The sequence below is a fragment of the Eptesicus fuscus genome, chromosome 9, assembly GCF_027574615.1.
Source record: "Eptesicus fuscus isolate TK198812 chromosome 9, DD_ASM_mEF_20220401, whole genome shotgun sequence".
NCBI lineage: Eukaryota > Metazoa > Chordata > Mammalia > Chiroptera > Vespertilionidae > Eptesicus > Eptesicus fuscus.
Window position 1 is genome coordinate 61,846,620 of NC_072481.1, and position 21,759 is coordinate 61,868,378.

General features: G+C 42.6%; 1 protein-coding gene across 5 annotated transcripts in view; it reads right to left on the reverse strand.

Annotated features, from left to right (window-relative positions):
• TTLL7 (tubulin tyrosine ligase like 7) overlaps nucleotides 1–21,759 on the reverse strand; it is a 144,670-nt gene that overhangs the window by 113,960 nt on the left and 8,951 nt on the right. The window contains exon 1 of one of the 5 annotated variants that reach the window (XM_008139465.3): nucleotides 9,735–9,874. The exons of the other annotated variants lie outside the window; for them this stretch is intronic. The gene's annotated coding sequence lies outside the window, so the exon portion shown is untranslated. Of the gene's footprint in view, nucleotides 1–9,734; nucleotides 9,875–21,759 lie in introns of those variants that run through there. 5 annotated transcript variants of the gene reach the window in all.

Here is a 21,759-nt window from a genome sequence, read left to right on the forward strand (position 1 = left end):
TGCAAGGGAGGGCAGTTGGGGGCAATCAAGCCTGCAGGGGAGGGCAGTTAGGGGTGACCAGGGCGGCAGAGGAGGGAATTTGGGGGTGACTGGGCCTGCAGGGAAGGGCAGTTGGGGGGAACCCAGGCCTGCAGGGGAAAGCAGTTGGGGGGGACCAGGCCTGCAGGGAAGGGCAGTTGGGGGGGGGGACCCAGGCCTGCAGAGGAGGGCAGTTAGGAGCAATCAGGCTGGCAGGGGAGCTGTTAGGCATCAATCAGGCTGGCAGGGGAGTGGTTAGGGGCAATCAGGAAGGCAGGCAGGCGAGCAGTAGGGAGCCAGCAGTCCTGAATTGTGAGAGGGATATCTGACTACTTGTTTAGGCCCAATCCTCGAGGGGTCCCAGATTGGAGAGGGTGCAGGCTGGGCTGAGGAACACACACCCCCATGCACAAATTTTGTGCACCAGGCCTCTAGTGTTGATATATATGCGATTTGATATAAATGCTATTTTGTTGTATTGACAACAAGCTTCACAACTTCATATGTCAAATTTTCTGAAGGTGTTAACATCATAGATATTTTTACGCTTAACCTTTTGTACTCGGACGTTGAGTGTGACTCGACACGGTTAGCATCGGTAGCAGCTCGTATGTCGAATTGTATTGAATGTATCAATAATTTGAAATATAAAAAAATCCAAATAAATAAGTTTGTATGAAAAGAAACTCCAGTTTTTTATTCTATTGCCGCACTTTGTAAAATCTGGGGTAATTAAAAAATTAAATCCCGAGTAGAATAAAGCAATCGAGAAAAAAGCAAGCAAGTGCAAAAGGTTAAAAATGTCGAATTCCGTGCAAAAAAAAAAAAAAAAAGCATTTGCGGGTAGTTTTAATTCATTACTTTATTTTGAAGAAAAGTGCTGCTGAATACTTCGGGAAGCTTATGGTGAACATACGCCATCCCAAGATACTTGTGAACGCTGGTTTAAACGCTTTAAAAGTGATGATTTCAATGTGAAAGACAAAGAACATCCAGGTCAACCGAAAAAGTTTGAAGACCAACAATTACAAGCATTATTGGATGAAGATGTGTGTCAAACTCAAAAACAACTTGCAGAAAGATTAAACAATTTCTGATCATTTACAAGCAATGGGAAAGATTTTAAAGGAAGGAAAATGGGTGCCACATCAACTGAACGAAAGACAAATGGAAAACCGAAAAGTCAGTAAAATGTTGCTTCAACAGCATGAAAGAAATTCTTTTTTGCATCAAATTGTGACTGGTGATGAAAAATGATTTTGAGAATCCCAAAGGCACAAAATCATGTGTTGATCCAGGTCAACCATCAACATCGACTGCAAGGCCAAATCGCTTCGGAAAGAAGACAATGCTCTGAGTTTGGTGGGATCAGGAAGGTGTGGTGTATTATGAGCTTCTAAAACCAGGTGAAACTGTTAATACTGATTGCTACCAACAACAAATAATCAATTTGAACCACGCTTTGATTGTGAAACAACAAGAATGTGCCAGAAGACACGGCAAAGTAATTTTGCTCCATGATGATGCACCATCACACACTTCAAAACCAGTTAAAGACACGTTAAAAGATCTTGCCTGGGAAGTATTAACCCACCCACTGTATTCACCAGACCTTGCTCCTTCAGATTACCACTTGTTCCGATCGATGGCACACGCACTTTCTGAGCAGCACTTCAAACATACGAAGAAGTGGAAAATTAGGTCTCTGAATGGTTTGCCTCAAAACAAGAAAAGTTCTATTGAGACGGTCTCCACAAATTACCTGAAAGATGGGGAAAATGTGTAGCTAGCAGTGGACATTACTTTGAATAAAGCACTTCTGATGTTTCTCTTGAAATTACAGTGTTTTCTTTGATTACAAAATCAGCATTATTAACCGGTACAACTAGTACATGTTGACGCTATTCTGCTGGCTCCCTGTAGGCTCAGGGCAGCATCTGAGCCTGCAGCTCCTCCAGGACCTGCTGGGTGACATTCACCCTCTCTGAATCCTGGCACGTCTAGCCTCCCTGGGCCCGGTACATGAGCAGCCCCATGGTAAAGAACACCAGCTCTCCCTGGAGGTCACCCACATTGCCAAGACTGGAGGGGGCAAGAGTCAGATACAGGCTCCAATTTGTTCTTGTAGGTTCTAGTTCACGTCCAGTTGTCCTTTCTGATTACCAGCCTAGCTGACCCACTACACTGCCATAAGTGGTGAGACTGGCATCCTACTACTGGTGCAAAGAACAGTTTTACGTTGGCATTAACACTCTGAATCATTTTGCCCTTCATAGCACCATAAGGTCATTTTAATAGATTTGTTTTTTCATTTCACAAACGAGGAAGCTAAGATTTAAAGTTAGTTGACTTGCCTAAGACCATGCTAGGTACCAGTTAAAGCTAGAATTTAGTTCCATCATCAACTTCATTGTTTTCTTAAAAACCTGATCCCTCTGCCACTCTGCAGCCAAACCTCAAATTCACCCCCATACTGCTGTCAATATTCAGATTCACCAGTTCTCTCCTACTATGACTGACCTCTACAGTAAACTCCCTATGAGCACTATCTTCTCTTCAAAAATCAATAAAGTTGATGGGAAGACATAGCACAGCACCTTGAACCACACAGTTGTATGCGTATAATCAACAGTGCCATGGCTTGTTTTTCATTAGCACCATTTTAACATCTCAAGCCCTTTAATAAAAGGAAGTCCAAAATAGAAAAAAAATATATAGCGCACCATATTTATATGGAAAAGTTTTCAGAAGGATGCAGTTAATTTTTTATAAGAAAATGAATGAAAGAAGGAAGAAATAAAGTAAAGGAGCAAAACAAAAGAAAGAAGATGGGAGGGAGCAGTTGAATGTTAACTTTTTGCACCTATTAAATCAAGACAGTTTTTTCAGTCACATAGGAATGTACAATTTCATTAGCTTCTACAAAATATGCTTACTCATTAATCTAAGTCAGTGGTCGGCAAACTCATTAGTCAACAGAGCCAAATATCAACAGTACAACGATTGAAATTTCTATTGAGAGCCAAATTTTTTAAACTTAAACTTCTAACGCCACTTCTTCAAAATAGACTCATCCAGGCCGTGGTATTTTGTGGAAGAGCCACACTCAAGGGGCCAAAGAGCCGCATGTGGCTCACGAGCTGCAGTTTGCCGACCACGGATCTAAGTGAATCACATAGTCTTTGACAATGCTCTCCTAAAACCTATCTGTGTAATACATTCTAGATTTAATTTCCAATCACAAGAGACTTTTATAGTCCCACAATGTAACAGGAGATAATTTGAGAATGATGACAAGGGAATGAGACCACATAGCAAATAATCATACTGACACACATATCAGTCTTCATAAGATTCGACTCAATGGCTTAGATACTTCTCATAAACTCTAGAATCCAATCCCAGGGGGTTATAACTAGGTTAGGTTTTATCAGACTGGAATGCTCTGGAAACAATCCTTCATTCAAAACCTACATTCAGAAAATGTTTCTCCATTCTCTACTAATACTTCTCCTCAAAACTGTTCTGCTGTCACTGAGTGAATGTAATCTTGTTAGTCTACAAAGACTAACAAGTAAAGGGTTAAGCATTCTTGAGGCTTACAATTCTTCAATTTTTCTTGAGAGCAAAGATGTTTAAACTAAATTATCTGTAAAACTACCAAAAAGCTAATTTCCCCTCCTAGAACCAGACACTTAAAAGTGAAATGCTTAATTACAACTTTAAATGTGTGATATGTGATGCCACTTGGCATATCATGCATTTCATTTTCAGGTGCACTAACAGGCAGGAATACAAACTTTTACCCAGTCACAAAACTCAAAATTCTTTCACTTCTTTTGCAAATATCTGACTCTACCATAAGAAGCTTTTGCATTGTGCGTTTTTGTAAGTCACTGGTGAGTGGATAATGATAACATGTATTAAATGCTTACTAATCACCAGGAACTATTCTAAGAGCCTTACCTCTATAAACTCATTTGAATTTAGAAATATATGTATCTTACAAATGTTTTAATAATTGAATAGGTTGAAAAAAATTCACAAAGAAAAATATAAGATAAGCATGCATTTAATCTAAGCAAAAGTTGATGTAGCAATTCATAAATCCACTTCCTTGACATGGGAAAAATATTTATTCTAAATATGTACTAAGTGTAAGGATCACATATATCCATTAAAAATAACCATTATAGAATATTTTATTGAAAACTAAGAAGCAAACTAAAGATTACACCAAAAATGAGTAAATTCTTATCTAAATGCAAAAAACCTAATAAATTACAAATTGAAATAAATCTTCATTTAGATGTTCTTTTTAAAGCAGTTACTATAGAAAACTCATATTGAAAAATAGTTAATAAATAAGCTTCCTAAAACCAAATATCCTATCTAATAAAGACAGGATATGCAAATTGACCGTAACTCCATGACAAAGATGGCGGTGCCCACAGCCAATAAGAAGGGAATATGCAAATTGATGTGACAAAGCAAGAGGCAGAAGGTGGCTCTGGCCAAAGATGGAAAGGCAGCTCTGGCAGGAGTGAAGGCGGTGCCGTCAGCTAGGGGAAGGAAGACCTATTCTTGCATGAATCTTCATGCATTGGGCCTCTAGTTAATAAATAAGCTTTCTAAAACCAAAATCAATAATATCAAAAAGCATACCAGCAGACTACTAAATATCTCTAATTAATTTAACAGAAAAATATTGACCTTGATAATAAAAAGTCTTCTCATCATGATATTAAACCTAACACATTTTGATGTCAATAATGAAATATGGAAGAAGTATTCATAGGTTAATGCTCATTCTTTGTACTATCTGGAATATATATACTAGTCACAATCTACCCCATACAATTCTGCTAAAATTAGAATTGTTATGTGTTTGCGGTATTTATCAAATTGATCTGTTATACCTGCTAGGTAAGTCATGGTGTAAGGTTTAAACTAGAATCTAAAATATTTTTTAAAGTTTTTACTCTATATTCTTGAGGCTATTCAATGAAAGCCAATTCCTCTGATTCACTAAAATAATTACATGGGTAACTGAATTCCTAATGATAAAAGTAGCCATTTTCCTCTCTAGTAAACAGAGCTCTCCCTTTTTATCTCAGCAATTTTATTGTTTGACAGAATAATAATTTTTAAAAAGCATAGCATTGCCTACATGATGTGAAAAGTACTTAGCACAGTACCCAAAACATAGTAAGCACCACAGAAGAGTTAGCTATATATTATTGTTGATACTATTTATCAAGGGAACCATACATGTATCAAATACCTGCCAAGTTCCACACATTGTGCTACAGGCTTCACAATCAGGCATTTCGACATAGTCTACACCAGAGGACCTTTAAAAAAATGCACATCCCTATAAAATACCAAGGAATAAGTGTAACTAAAATATGAGAGACTTACACATTAAAAAATATTAAACATTGATAAAAAAAAATGAAAGAAGACACAAGTAAATGGGAAAACATCCCATGTTCATGGATTGGAATACTTAAAACTGTTAAACTTTCCATACTACCCAAAGTGATTTATATATTCAATGCAACTATCTAAATCTCAAAGGGACTGCCCAGCTGGTGTGGCTCAGTGGACTGAATGTCATCCTATGCACCAAGAAGTCAATAGTTTGATTCCCAGACAGGGTACATGCCCAAGTTGCAGGCTCAATCCCCAGTAAGAGGCATGCAGGAAATAGCCAATTGATATTTCTATATCTCTCTCCCTCTCCCTTCCTCTTTCTCTAAAAAAATCAATAAAAACATATTTGAAAAAAAAACATTCCAAAGGCATTTTTTACAAAAACAGAAACAGCAATCCTAAAATTCATATGGAACTACAAAGAACTATAAAAACCCAAAACAATTTTAAGGAAGAATAAAGCTGAAGTAATCACACTTTGTGGTTTCAAAATATATTACTAAGTTATTATAATTAAAACAGTATAACACTCATAAGGATAGACATATGGACCAATGGAACAATAAGAGAGCCCAGAAATAAACCCATGTAAAAATGATCAATAAGCAATGGGGAAAAGATAATCTCTTCAACAATTGGTGTTGGGAAAACTGGATATTTTTATGTAAAATAATGAAATTGGACCCTTATCTTACACCACATGCAAAAAATTAACTCAAAATGGATTAAAGACTTCAACATAAAATCTGAAACTGTAAAACTACTAGAAGAAAACATAGGAGAAATGTTCCATAACAGCGGTCTCAGCACCAATGTCTTAGATAGGACACCAAGAGCACAGGTAACAAAAGCAAAGATAGACAAGTGAGACTATGACAAACTAAAAAGCTGCTGCATAGCTAATGAAACAAGAGTAAAAAGACAACTTACAGAGTGGGAGAAAATATTTGCAAACCATAATATCTAGCAAGGAGTTAATATCCAAATATATATAAGGAACTCCTTCAACTCCATAGCAAAAAAACATACAAACCAATTTAAAAATGGGGGGCGGGGGGGGACTTGAATAGACATTTCTCCCAAGAAGACAGGCAAATGTCCAAAAGGTATATGAAAAGGTGCTCAAAAATCACTATTTGTCAGAGAAATGCAAATCAAAGACACAATATAGTCTAAGAAACCTGAAACATCAATCAGAAAGAACAGATGCACCCCTATGTTCATAGCAGCGTTATTTACAATAGCTAAGATCTGGAAACTACTGCCCAAGTGCCCCATCAGTAGATGAATGGACAAAAAAAAAAAAAAAAAAAAAGGTGGTACATTTACACTATGGAACATGCAATTATAAAAAAGAAGAATCTTTTGCCCTTTGAGACAGCCTGGAGGGACCTAGAGATGATTATGCTAAGTGATATAAGCCAATCAGAGAAAGACAAATATCACATGATCTCACTTACATGTGGAATCTAATGAACACAATAAAGTGATGAATAAAATAGAACCAGAGGCATGGAAACATGGAACAGATGATGAATTTCAAAGAGAAGGGGGCCAGGGTAGGGGGGAGAGATTAACCAAAGAACTTTAATGCATACTAGAGGCCTGGTGCACAAAATTCATACATGGGAGGGGGTGTCCCTCAACTCTGCCTGCACCCTCTCCAATCTGGGATCACTTGGGGGGATGTTCGACTGCCAGTTTAGGCCCGATCCCTCTCAAAATCCGGGACTGCTGGCTCCTAATCACTCACCTGCCTGCCTGCCTGATTGTCCCTAACCACTTCTGCCTGCCAGCCTGATCGCCCCCTAACCACTCCCCTGCCAGCCTGATTGATTCCTAACTGCTCCCCTGCTGATCTGATCACCCCCAAATGCCCTTCCCTGCCAGCCATCTTGTGGTGACCATCTTGTGGCGGCCATCTTGTGGCGGCCATCTTATGATGATGTCGCAGCGGCTATCTTGTGATGATGTCATGTGACGCCACCTAGGCTTTTATTATATAGGATAGGCATTGCCCATGAACACAGACAGTAGGATGGTGAAGGCCTGAGGCAAGGGAAGGAATGGGGGGAGGGGGGCAAAGAGGGGGAAAGAAGGGTAAATCGGTAATACTTTCAACAATAAAGATAAAAATATATATATATAATCACCTCACACTTGTGAGAATGGCTGAAACCAAAAGTTAACAAGTGTTTATAAGAATGAGAAGAAACTGAAACCCTTGCATACTATTGGTGGGAATATAAAATGGTACAGCCACTATGAAAAACAGTATGGAGGTTACTGAAAAATTTAACACAAAACTACCACATGATCTAAGAATACCACTTCTGGATATTTCTCTAATATAATTGAAATTAACTGGTCTGGGAAGCAGCCTGAGTATGGAAATTTGTTAAGCTCCCTGTGCTTTAAATGTATAGTCAAGTTTGAGAGCCATCTTAAAACAGATGTTATTTCATTTAGTCCTAATAGATTGTTTTATTAATTCCATTTTACAGATGAGAAAACTGAGATTCAGAGAGATTCAGCAACTTAGACAAGTCTTCTCAACTCTCAAAACCTGTGTACTATACCATGTTACCTTCTGAACTACAAATATGCTAAAGCCACCAGTATGTGTATTACAGTCTCGAAACACTGCTGAGAAAGATCAGTGTTAGTTCCTTTGCAAATATGCCCATTGGGTCTGAAAGGGGCCTCCCTATGAATCCTGAGCTCTAGTACAGGTTTGTTTGTTTGTTTGATTGATTTTTAAATACAGACCATAACCCATAGAGAGTAATGAAAACAATTTAGTGCAAGTCAGTAAACTTTTTTTTAATTAGAATAGATTAGAGGAAAACATAACAGTGCCAGACTGCATTGCATATAGTATAAAAGTATTAATTATAAGTACTGAGTTTTGAAACTTATTTGTGTGTGTGTGTGTGAAGTAAATTGTATTAGTTAACATGAATAGCAGCCAAATATGTTTGAAAGATATTCTAGCTAGAGATAAAAGCATGAGATTGCAAAGACAATCCTGAAAATATTATTCATTTTCTAATTTGCATATATTTGTTTGTGTTTGCCTCTGCTCCTAGGATGCTTTTCTTCTCTACCCACCATTCAAGCACAGCTTAGCTGTCCCCTCTTTCCTTCTGTCCCGAGGCAGAATTAACTGTCCTTCAGTGCATCACCACTGTTACATCAACAACATTTACTGCATTTTTAAAGCACTTGTTTTAAAGTTCTTCACTGGAAAGGACAGTGTCTCTCCGAGCAATGGAACAAGACAGAGCCTGATACACAGTGGAGCATAACTTGTTTAAAGGTACAGCAGCTCTCCATTACTTTACTCATGAGATTTTGGTGATACAAATTATAAGTTAAGAATGAATCACATATTCCATTTTTCTGAATAATCACAAATTACCACTAGTCACTTTAATATTTGGCTTATCCACATCTAGTCTAGACGATACTCTGTTCTGCCAAAGATTACATCAAAGAAGGAGGAAGACAAACTTTAAAAGTAGCTCTCCTGGATTAGCTTACAATGTTTATAACAGCCTACTCTCTTATGTATTTTAACATTAAATTGACTTTTTCCATTCCTGTTTCCATATTTGCTTTTAACTAAACATATTTATTGAACACTTACCAAATAAAAGACACTAAATAAGTTGTGGTTTGTTTCCAGTTTATGAATGGTAATGGGAAAGAAAACATTTCTGCTAAAACATCAATCAAAAGGAAAGAAACAACCATTTACTCTCTCTTGATCTTAACTTCTTAACACCACCCAACTCTCTTTATCATCTTTGTTCATTTAAATAAAGGCATTTTATCATATCTTTCCAATTTCTTAACTTTATTGAAATATTGGGATTATTTGATAACTCAAAAAAGCCTTTTAAAAATGTATAATATAGATATATAGATATATATGTACATAAACAAATATAGGGTTTTAATTTTATATCCCTGATCAGACAAAAGTGCAATATTATCACAGTGATCTGACTAAATAAAAGATTTAACACATAACATTCACTGTATATATTAAGTACCAGCTGGTATGAAAACTATATAAATTTAAAATTCTAAGAAAGCAATTTTAAATTTTAATCAGATAGAAATGAGAACTATAATTGGAAGCATTCCAGAGATCATGCTCCATAAAAATCTATTTCAGGAATCCATGCCTTTGCCAGTCTTTCTGCAAAGTTAAGCTTTAATATTCCTAGTTACAAACTTATACAATCTTAAATGTGAAAAAGAAAATCACATACCATATTTTTGCTTCAAGTTTTGGCTCAAATCAAATGACTTTATGATCTTCTAATTTATGCAGCTTCACGTTACACCACGGGCCCAACTATTAGTCAACAGCCAACCGTGCTGGAGCAGACTGGCAGACAGCACCGCTGATTCATCTCAGGAAAAAACAGGCTGCAGCATCTACAGTTCTGATGATGTCCAAAGAGGGTAAAGAATTGGTCATAAGCCCAGTATTTCCTCTCCAAGCACAGGCAGAAGGACTGGACATAGGCAAAACTCAGAGTTTGCTACGTTTGAATTTCAATTTAAACGTGATTCTTTCAGGCAAGAAAAAGGGCCATGGGGGAGGGTACAAGTAATAATTTGCAAAGCCTTACTGTGATCCCAAGACAGACAATTTAGGTAAGTTTATAGCAATGTTTTCCTTATTCACTTAATTCCATTAACAATGTTTATATGACTATTTCACCAATACTATGCTAAATATTTAGTTTGTACTCTGAATATAATTCCCTTAGGTAGCCTATAACCAGACAATGAATTTCCTATTTTCCTCATTTTAGTCCATTTAATTTTATAATAACATCTCTCTTACCTACCAAATACATAATTAAACTTCACAGAGTTAAAATAATAAATATCATCTATTACTATTCATCATCTATTCATCTGAGGCAGCTGCTTAAGTAGACCATCAGGATAAAAATGCTACAGACACCAGTCAGAAAGGGAGGTCAAGTTACAAATGTGCCCAGGGAACTACATGAACCAAAGAAGCTTTTCTTTCTCCTCTTCCCAGTCCATTTAGCGGGCTCCTCACAAACAAGAACCCACAAATTAGAGGACACAGCCTAACAAAGGGACCCTAAACCTAAACCCTACCCAAAACTCAAATGAGACAGATAAATTATCCTATATAATAAAAGGCTAATATGCAAATAGACCGAACAGCGGAACAACCGAACAACCAAAAAACAAGTCACTATGATGTGCGCTGACCACCAGGGGGTGCATGCAGAACATGGCGGGCATTGGCAGCAGGTGGCAGAGTGCAGAACATGGTGGGCATCAGCATGGCGGGATGGTGGAGCAGGTGAGCGGGGGGCACCAGACCAAGGCAGGGTGCTAGTCACTGTCATCGGGGCGAGCCTCTGGTGGTTACTGAAAATTCTTTACTCCCATGCACCACAGTCCCTCCTGGGACTATAATTTCACTCACACTTACTGCGGGTGCCGGCCTGCTCGCACCCACTTCCAGCACCCGGCACTGACCCCAATCGCTCGGCGTCATCAATGGGTGCAAGCGGCGGCTGCCAGCCCTGATCGCCCCTCAGGGCTTTTCCACCTCCCCCTGCTCCTGAGAGGCAATCAGGGCAGCAGCTGCCACTCACACCCGCTGACGATGCCGGCCCTGCTCGCACCTGCTGCTGGCACCAGCCCCAATCACTCCGCGCCATCAGCGGGTGCGAACGGGGCCAGTGCCATCAGCGCATGGGAGCAGTGGCGGGAGCAGGGCTGCTGACAGACATGGGGCTGGGGGCCACAGCGGGAGGGGCTGGGTGGGGGGCTTGGAGGATGGGCCAAGACCTGCCCCTGTGCCCACCACAGCTTCACAGCCCACAGTTCCTTTCAAGGTGAACGAATTCGTGCACTGGGCCCCTAGTAATCCTATAAAGGAAGGAGGGAAGGAGGAAAGAAGGAAGGCAGAAAGACAGGGAGGGAGGTCAAGGGAGGGAGGGAAGGAAAGAAAGAGGGAGGGAAGGCTCTTAATCACCCTCTAGAATAGCATACTGAAGACCTTACATATTATAGAGAAGAATCTCAACCATGAAAGTAAGACTAATAAATTAGCAGCAAAAATCTAATATTTAAATATCTTTATAATGGATTTTTGTAACTCATTTTATAACTCATTTTTAAAGAATCAGTTTAAGTCAAAATTATACCAGAAGGCATTCCAATAAAGCAAAAGGTGTTTTGGTATTTAGAGAAGATGTAAACATGAATTATAGTTATATTATTATTATAGCATTTAATACTAAATATTAGTAATTATTGACTAATAATTATAACAATATATTATGTTATTTTTACATATTATAAATAAATGAGCATTGATTTAAATCTGGAAATTCTAATCTGGCAGAGATGAAAATAGAAGTTTCTGATATGAAAGATATTTAGCTGTTATTATCAAATTAGTTGCATGTAATTTCAAAACAGTTATGGGGGCTAGGATATAAACTTGACTCTAATTCACTCATTATTTCAACACATATTAAAAGTACCCAACTGACTCCAAACTTAAGACCATGACCATTGCACTGACAGTTTGGACGGGAAATATCTGGACCCTTCTTTTTCTTGTGAGCACTCAAAACAGAGAGGAGACCATACTCTGTTTTCAGGGAATAAAACCTCAAATATATTGCCCCTCAAAATCTTAGGTAATAAAAATATATGTCTGAAATAATTAAAAAGATTTGTAGAACCCTCCTTCTTTGAGACACTGTCACATCCATTCCTAGATTAAGCCAAGGTCATCAGAGAGCTGTATACCGGGGCCACACCACATTGCTGGTCACAGCCACGCTGCAGAACTGCTTTAAGAAGATGAATAATTATTTACTGAGAACACAGTGTGATCTTTACCTACATCTCCATGCTCTCAAAGTAAATCTTCTGCTATGTTAGGAAAGAAAAGAATCAGATCTTGAGAGGTTCTTTCCCCCAAAGACACAGAGCTATACCATAGGCCTATATTGAAGAATATTATAAAAATTAGCCCAACAAATCCTGTTGAATGTCACAGTAACAAAGTTAAGGACATTTTGCATCACACTATAAGGAATCCACTTTAAAAGAAACAATAGCAGAAATTTCACTCTGAATTCTACACAGGAATAACTTTGTTCCTCTTAGGCAATTGGTTTGTTTTTCTCATGAGCTTTCCCATTAATCATTAAGTTTTTGTGTTTCCCTCTTTGCCTGGAAGATAGAAAACGCAGTATTAAATGTGGGACTAGCTCTAATAAACATACACAATTTCAGGAGGTAGGTGTTGTAAGTTAATGTCAATGTTTTCCCTATCTCACTTCATCATTTTTTTCTCACTGATATAATCAGATTCTTTTCCATCTCAATTTGCATGTTCATACTATTACAAACTACTAAGTGCTGAGGAAAAGTACAAAAGAAAAGCCACTTACAATAATCAAAATAAAAGGACAGTAATTCAAGTATTTCTTGAACTATCTTAGAGTCAAACCTTAATAAAACATTCTAAATTACTTCATCTTTGCATAAGTCATCACTGAGTTAATATTGTTATTCTATTTATTATAATTTACAACTTAAAATATAGTTATATGTCCATATATGGCATTTGTTAGAATGAGAATAATTTGAGGGATTTCATTTGGTGAAGATTACATTGTGAAGTTCTATTGGTATATTTACCATATTTTTTCAGATCTGCTTCTGCATTCATTCTGATAAATTATTTTGACTGAAGTATATTTTTAAAATTTGGCCTCACAGAGATATGTAGCTGTAAAAAATGAATATTTTAATAGCCTTCTCAGGTAATTATAGATATTTGATACAACACCAAAACTCAACAAGTGATAGTTTCTTAGAACCACATGATGCTAGTAGTACTCTAACAACCAAAACCAAATTAAAAACATAACAAAAAGGATACTAAAAACCAATATATCTCATGAATGTAAATGCAAAAATCTTTAGCAAATTAAATGCAATGATATACGTCCCTGGGTCCGGGTGAGACCGTGTGTCCCTGGATCCGGGTGAGGCCTCGTGCGCCTAGGCCCGGGTGAGGCCACGTGCCCCTGGGTCTGGGGGAGGCCAGGCGTCCCTGGGTCCGGGTGAGACCGTGTGTCCCTGGATCCGGGTGAGACCTCGTGCACCTAGGCATGGGTGAGGTCACGTGCCCCGGGGTCTGAGAGGCCAAGCGTCCCTGGGTCCGGGTGAGACCATGTGTCCCTGGATCCGGGTGAGGCCGCGTGCACCTAGACCCAGGTGAGCCCAAGTGGCCCTGGGTCTGGGAGAGGCCAAGCATCCCTGGGTCCGGGTGAGACCATGTGTCCCAGGATCCGGGTGAGGCCTCGTGCACCTAGGCCCGGGTGAGCCCAAGTGGCCCTGGGTCTGGGAGAGGCCAAGCGTCCCTGGGTCCGGGTGAGACCATGTGTCCCTGGATCCGGGTGAGGCCTCGTGCACCTAGGCCCGGGTGAGCCCAAGTGGCCCTGGGTCTGGGAGAGGCCAAGCGTCCCTGGGTCCGGGTGAGACCATGTGTCCCAGGATCCGGGTGAGGCCTCGTGCACCTAGGCCCGGGTGAGCCCAAGTGGCCCTGGGTCTGGGAGAGGCCAAGCGTCCCTCGGTCCGGGTGAGACCATGTGTCCCTGGATCCGGGTGAGGCCTCGTGCACCTAGGCCCGGGTGAGCCCAAGTGGCCCTGGGTCTGGGAGAGGCCAAGCATCCCTGGGTCCGGGTGAGACCATGTGTCCCTGGATCCGGGTGAGGCCGCGTGCACCTAGGCCCAGGTGAGCCCAAGTGGCCCTGGGTCTGGGAGAGGCCAAGCGTCCCTGGGTCCGGGTGCGACCATGTGTCCCTGGAGCCGGATGAGGCCTCGTGCACCTAGGCCCGGGTGAGCCCAAGTGGCCCTGGGTCTGGGAGAGGCCAAGCGTCCCTGGGTCCGGGTGCGACAATGTGTCCCTGGATCCGGGTGAGGCCTCGTGCACCTAGGCCCGGGTGAGCCCAAGTGGCCCTGGGTCTGGGAGAGGCCAAGCATCCCTGGGTCCGGGTGAGACCATGTGTCCCTGGATCCGGGTGAGGCCGCGTGCACCTAGGCCCGGGTGAGCCCAAGTGGCCCTGGGTCTGGGAGAGGGCAAGCGTCCCTGGGTCCGGGTGCGACCATGTGTCCCTGGATCCGGATGAGGCCTCCTGCACCTAGGCCCGGGTGAGCCCAAGTGGCCCTGGGTCTGGGAGAGGCCAAGCGTCCCTGGGTCCGGGTGAGACCATGTGTCCCAGGATCCGGGTGAGGCCTCGTGCACCTAGGCCCGGGTGAGCCCAAGTGGCCCTGGGTCTGGGAGAGGCCAAGCGTCCCTGGGTCCGGGTGCGACCATGTGTCCCTGGATCCGGGTGAGGCCTCGTGCACCTAGGCCCGGGTGAGCCCAAGTGGCCCTGGGTCTGGGAGAGGCCAAGCGTCCCTGGGTCCGGGTGAGACCATGTGTCCCTGGATCCGGGTGAGGCCGCGTGCACCTAGGCCCGGGTGAGCCCAAGTGGCCCTGGGTCTGGGAGAGGGCAAGCGTCCCTGGGTCCGGGTGCGACCATGTGTCCCTGGATCCGGATGAGGCCTCCTGCACCTAGGCCCGGGTGAGCCCAAGTGGCCCTGGGTCTGGGAGAGGCCAAGCGTCCCTGGGTCCGGGTGCGACCATGTGTCCCTGGATCCGGGTGAGGCCTCGTGCACCTAGGCCCGGGTGAGCCCAAGTGGCCCTGGGTCTGGGAGAGGCCAAGCATCCCTGGGTCCGGGTGAGACCATGTGTCCCTGGATCCGGGTGAGGCCGCGTGCACCTAGGCCCGGGTGAGCCCAAGTGGCCCTGGGTCTGGGAGAGGCCAAGCGTCCCTGGGTCCGGGTGCGACCATGTGTCCCTGGATCCGGATGAGGCCTCGTGCACCTAGGCCCGGGTGAGCCCAAGTGGCCCTGGGTCTGGGAGAGGCCAAGCGTCCCTGGGTCCGGGTGAGACCATGTGTCCCTGGATCCGGGTGAGGCCTCGTACACCTAGGCCCGGGTGAGCCCAAGTGGCCCTGGGTCTGGGAGAGGCCAAGCGTCACTGGGTCCGGGTGCGACCATGTGTCCCTGGATCCGGATGGGGCCTCGTGCACCTAGGCCCGGGTGAGGCCACGTACCCCTGGGAGAGGCCAAGTGTCCCTGGGTACGGGTGAAGCCAGATCCTGGGTCCGGGTGAGGCCGTGCGCCCCTGGATCCATCCGGGTGAGGCTGGGTCCCAGGCCCGGGTGAGACCACGCGCCCCTTGGGTAGGGGTGAGGCCACGTGCCCCTTAGTCTGGGTGACGCCGTGCCCCTGGGTTCGGCCGAGACCAAACCAGAGGGAGTCGGACCTCCATTACCACCATTTGTCCACCATCCAGTGCTGAGGGGTCAGTGCTGACATGTACACATAAGGAACTACTGGACATTGAAATTGGGTCTCAAAAGAACTGTTGGTCCAGGGGGAAGCTCGCTACAGATTGATTCATTTGCCTGTCAGCATAACTATTATTGCTCGTCTCACATTCAGTTCTTATTAGTATATATCTAATGACATATGATCTCGCTCATCTAGGGGAAATGATGAACAACATAGACTGAGGAACAAGAACAGAACCAGAAGCAAGGAGGCATCGATCGGAATATCGGGCCTCAGAGGGAGGATAGGGGAGGGTAGGGGGAGGGTGGGGGGAGGTTGAGAGTGCAACCAAAGGACCTGTATGCATGCATATAAGCCTATCCAACGGTTAAGTTCAACAGGGGATTGGGACATGCGTGGGGAGAGGGGTGGGATGGGGATGGGGGGATGAGGACAAATATGTGACACCTTAATCAATAAAGAAATTTAAAAAAATAAATAAATAAAAATAAAAAAAAAATAAAAATAAAAAATTAAATGCAATGATATATGATATATATATATATTAGTATATATATGTTAGTGTGTGTATATATATGTGTGTGTGTATATATATATCTGTATCTATATCTATATATCATACATCATTTAGGTCTTCCTTGATTTCTCATATATATATATATACATATATATATATATATATATGACCAGATGGGATTTATTCCATCTGTGCAAGGCTGATTTCACTATTCAAAAATGTATCAATACACAATCTAATCTAATAATAGACAAATATGCAAATTGACCGCACCTTCGCTACACCTAAGCCACGCCCACCAGCCAAGCCACGCCCACCAACCAATCAGGACGAGTATGCAAATTGCCCCAACAAAGATGGCGGCTGATTTGCATATCAAGACAGTGTCGAAAGAAGCCAAGAGCTGCAAAGGGGAGTAAAGCTTCCAAGAAGCAAGCAAGCCAGGGGGGCGGGGGGAGGAGAAGGGAGGAGCGAAGTCAGGGCCATGGGCAAAGGGAAACGAAGGCGGGCTGGAGGAGAAGGTGAGGCGGGTGATAAAGGCGGAGTGGAGGCGGGGCCGGGGGCGAAGGGAAACGCGGGCGGGCTGGAGGAGAAGGCGAGGCCGGTGACAAGGGCGGGGCGGAGGCGGGGCCGGGGCCGAAGGGAAACGCGGGCGGGCTGGAGGAGAAGGCGGGGCCGGTGACAAGGGCGGGGCGGAGGCGGGGCCGGGGGCAAAGGGAAACGCGGGCGGGCTGGAGGAGAAGGCGAGGCGGGCGGCAAGGGCGGGGCGGGGCGGAGGCGGGCGACAATGGCGGAGCAAAGGGAAATGCGGGCGGGCTGGAGGAGAAGGCGAGGCGGGTGATAAAGGTGGAGCGGAGGAGGGGCCGGGGGCAAAGGGAAACGCGGGCGGGCTGGAGGAGAAGGCGAGGCGGGCGGCAAGGGAGGAACGGAGGCGGGGTAGAGTGCCGCAGGAAATCCCATTGCAGGAATTTTCCTGCAACGGGAAAGCTAGTGGGCTAATAAAAAATCACCTAACCATATCAACTAATGCATAAAAAGCAGTTAATGTAATTTACCATCCATTCAAGATAAAAAGTATCAATACAGTAGGAAGAGAAGGAACACCTCATCAATCTAATAAAGACTATCTACAAAAAATCTACAGCTAACATCGTACTTAACAGTAAAACACAGAATAATCTTCTTCTTCTAAGACTGGAAACAAGGCAAGGATGTCCACTCTCACCATTCTTGTTTGGAACAATACTAGTTCTAACTATTGCTATAAGGCAAGAAAAATTAAAGAAAAATTTCAGATGACATTATTGTCTGTATTTTTTAGAAAAGCTAAAAGTACCTATAATCTTTGATCCAAAATGTGAGTTCAGTAAGGTTTCAGGATACAACATCAACACACAAAAACTAATTGCACTTCTATATAATGATAACAAATAAATGGAAACATAAATTTAAAATGCAGTATCATTTACAGTTGCTCAAAAGAAAATGAAATATAAGATACCTATAATGAAAATTACAAAATGATGATAAAAGAAATCAAGGAAGACCTAAATACATGGAGAAATATACCATTTTCACAGATTGGAAGAATCAACATAGTAAAGAAGTTAAGTCTCTCTAAATTGATATGTAGGTTTAAAACAATCCCTATTAAGACAAAGTTAAATTATAGTAACAAAATTCTACAGTGAAAAGTTTAAAAAATAGGCCTTAAAAAAAAAAAATAAGTCAATCAAAATTAAGTTGAATTTGTTAAAGTAATTACACCATCCTATATAATAAAGAGATAATATGCTAATTAGACCAAACAAAAGGACGACCATCCGGACGACCTTCTGGACAAAGCCAGGGCTGCGAGGGCCAAGGCAGCTGGGGCTGCGAGGGCTGGGCCCCTTGCATGAATTTCATGCTTCAGGCCTCTAGTTCTTTATAATTACACTAGTGTCCCAGTGCACAGATTCATGCACATTGAAAGGAAATTGATTAGAAGAAATATTTTAATATCACTATTCACCCTTTCATTATAATAGAAGTGTCAATCAACTTCACAATCGGCAATGACAGATCAAAACACACACATGTGATTGGCACCAGCGAGAGCTTTATATGCATCGTGCATGCGCAAGTCAACTTAGCCTTTTATATCTATAATAATAAAAGAATAATATGCTAATTAGACCAGACAGCCAAACATCCTTCCAGACGTCCTTCCAGACAAAGCCATGGCGCGGCAGCTGTGAGGGCTGAGAGCAGTCAGCTGCGGCGGGAGGCAGTGGCAGCAGCAGCGGGGTGATGGGGGCGGTGCCTTCCCCTGATAGGCCAGGTTGCCTCCCACAGAGGAAGGCCAGACTGTGGCTTAGGGGAGCAGGCCTAAGCCATCAGTAGAACATCTGAGGGCTCCTGGACTGTGAGAGGGGACAGGCCAGGATGAGGAAACCGCCCCCCTACCCAGTGCACAAATTTTCATGCACCAGGCTGGAACTTGATATACAGTAGGAAGAGAGGGAACAGCTCATCAATCTAACAAAGAGAGGGAACAGCTCATCAATCTAACAAAAAACCTACAGCTAGTATATAGATAAACTTGCTTAATTAGACCTACTTTCTGATTTAGCTAAACTTTTTCCAGTCCAGTGAAGCATCCCAACTTCTCTTTCAGGTAATTGTCAGCAACACAGCAGTAAATATCAACACCAAGTAGATTATTATTGTAGATCATGCAGGGAGAACAAAGGGTAAAATATTTAACTGTAGCAGTGTTTGACTATATTCTACGCAGTGAGAAAACCTGAAGTCATTTTCAAGTTCCAGCATTTCTTACTTCTTTTCAGTGGGGTCAAGTTTCTAACTTTCTAAATCTCTATTTTCTAGCTAATGAAAAGAAAATAGCATTCTACCGAGTCTTCTACCTACCTACTCCAGGACTTCTGTGAGGATCAAATGAGATGAGGCATGGGAAAACGCTTCACAAACATTTGGTTAAACTATAAAATGTTTGCACCTGGCTGCAAAGCAAGTTGGGTTCCTGGGCTGAAGAAACTCCAAAGAGGCTAGTCTCTAGGGAGAGGAAGCCCGGCATCGCTATATGACGTCATTACCCGGCACCCACAGCGACAGTTTCCGGGCTGGGCTGGGCTGTGTGCTGCATTTTGCACCATGGGGTCTTGGCAGCATTGGCTGCAATTTGATGGGGTGTCATTCTGGGGTGGTGGCAGGGCCTGTGTTCACTTGGGGGAAGCCAAGTGTTGATTTGTCGGCACCAAGTCCGTGGTGCCATTTATTTTTAAACTAGTGGCCCAGTGCATGAAAGTCGTGCACGGGGCAGGTGTCCCTCAGCCCGACCTGCACCCTCTCCAATCTGGGACCCCTTGGGGGATGTCCGACTGCCGCAATCCAGGACCGCTGGCTCCTAACCACTCACCTGCCTGCCTGCCTGATCCCCCCTAACCACTTTGCCTGCCAGCCTGCTTTCCCCCAACTGCCCACCCTGCCGGCCTGCTCGCCCCCAACTGCCCACCCTGCCGGCCTGCTCGCCCCCAACTGCCCCCCCCCTGCTGGCCTGATTGCCCCCACTGCTCCCCCTTCCAGCCTGCTTGCCCCCAACTGCCCGCCCTTGCCAGCCTGCTCACCCCCAACTGGACCCCCGCCGGCCTGATCACCCCTAACTGCCCTCTCCTCCTAGCCTGATTGCCCCTAACTGTCTCTGACTTGGCCCCACCACCATGGCTTTGTCCGGAAGGACGTCCAGAAGGTCTCCTGGTCTAATTAGCATATTACCCTTTTATTAGTATAGATGGCCAGTGAGCATCATGGCAGCTCCTGCGTTGAGCATCTGCCCCTGGTGGTCAGATGGACGGACATTTAGCATTTTATATATGTAGATAGTCTCAAAAATAATCTTGTGGACTTTAAAGAATAAAAAGAAAAAGAATGAACACAACTGGAAACATTTCTGTGAATACATTTATTAGCTGCTAAAAAATAATGGTATATATGCGACAAAAGCAAAAATAGACAAATGGGACAACAAAAGTTTTTGTATGTCAAAGGACACAATAGAATGAAAAATTGTATGGAATGGAAGAAAATCATATATCTGATAAGGGGTTAATATCCAGAATATATAAAAAGATGCCAACAATTCAACAACAAAAAAATCACATAACCAGATGAAAAAATGGGCAAAGAACTTGAATAGACATTTCTCCAAAGATGGTATACAAACAGCCAATAGACACTTGAAAAGATGCTCAGCATTAGTAATCATCAGAGAAATACACATCAAAACCACAATGAGATATCACCTCACATCTATCAAGATGGCAACTGTCAACCAATCAATCAATAAGTGATGGTGAGGTCAAAGAAATTAGAACCCTTGAGTATTGTTGGTAAAATGGTAAAATGGTACATGCAATCACTATGGAAAACAGTATGGAGGTTTCCCAAATAATTAAAAATAGAACTACCATATTATCCAATAATCCCACTTTGAGGTATATATATCCAAAAGAATAGAAAGCAGGTCTCAGAGAGATATTTTCACAGCTATGTTCATAGTGCACTATTCTCAATAGTGAAGAGGTAGAAGCAACCCAAATGTATAAGCAGATGAATGGAAAAACAAAATATGGTATATACACACAATGGAATATTATTTAGCTTTAAAAAGGAAGGAAATCATGTTATATGCTACAATATGAATGAACCATTAGGACATTATATGAAATAAACCAGTCACACCCTAGCTGATTTGGCTCAGTGGATAAAGCATTGGCCTGTGGACTGAAGGGTTCTGGGTTCGATTCCAGTCAAGGACACATGCCTGGGTTGTAGGCTTGATCCTCAGGGGGGGGGGGGGGGGAGGGGGTGTGTGTGTGTGCAGAAAGCAGCCAATCAATGATTCTCTCTCATAATTGATGTTTCTATCTTTCTCTCCCTCTTCCTCTCAAATAAATAAAAATATAATTAAAAAAAAAACGGTCACAAAGACAAATACTATATCATTCTATTTATATGAGCTATCTAAAGTAATCAAATTAATAGAAACAGAAAGCAGAATGGTCATGCCAGGGACTTGAGGGTTAGGGAAGGGGGAGTTGGTGTTTAACAGATATAAAGCTTCAGATTTGCAAAATCTGGAAGTTCTACAGGCGTGTTTCACAACAATGTGAATATATTTAACATTAAGCTTAAAAATGGCTAACATTATAAATTTCATGTTATATTTCTTTATCACAATAAAAAATTACATATTAAAAATGCTACAAAATATTAACTGGAAGAAAAAGTTGCATTTGTGGAATGCCTACAAAATGCCAGAAATTACCCAAATAATTAAATAAGTCACA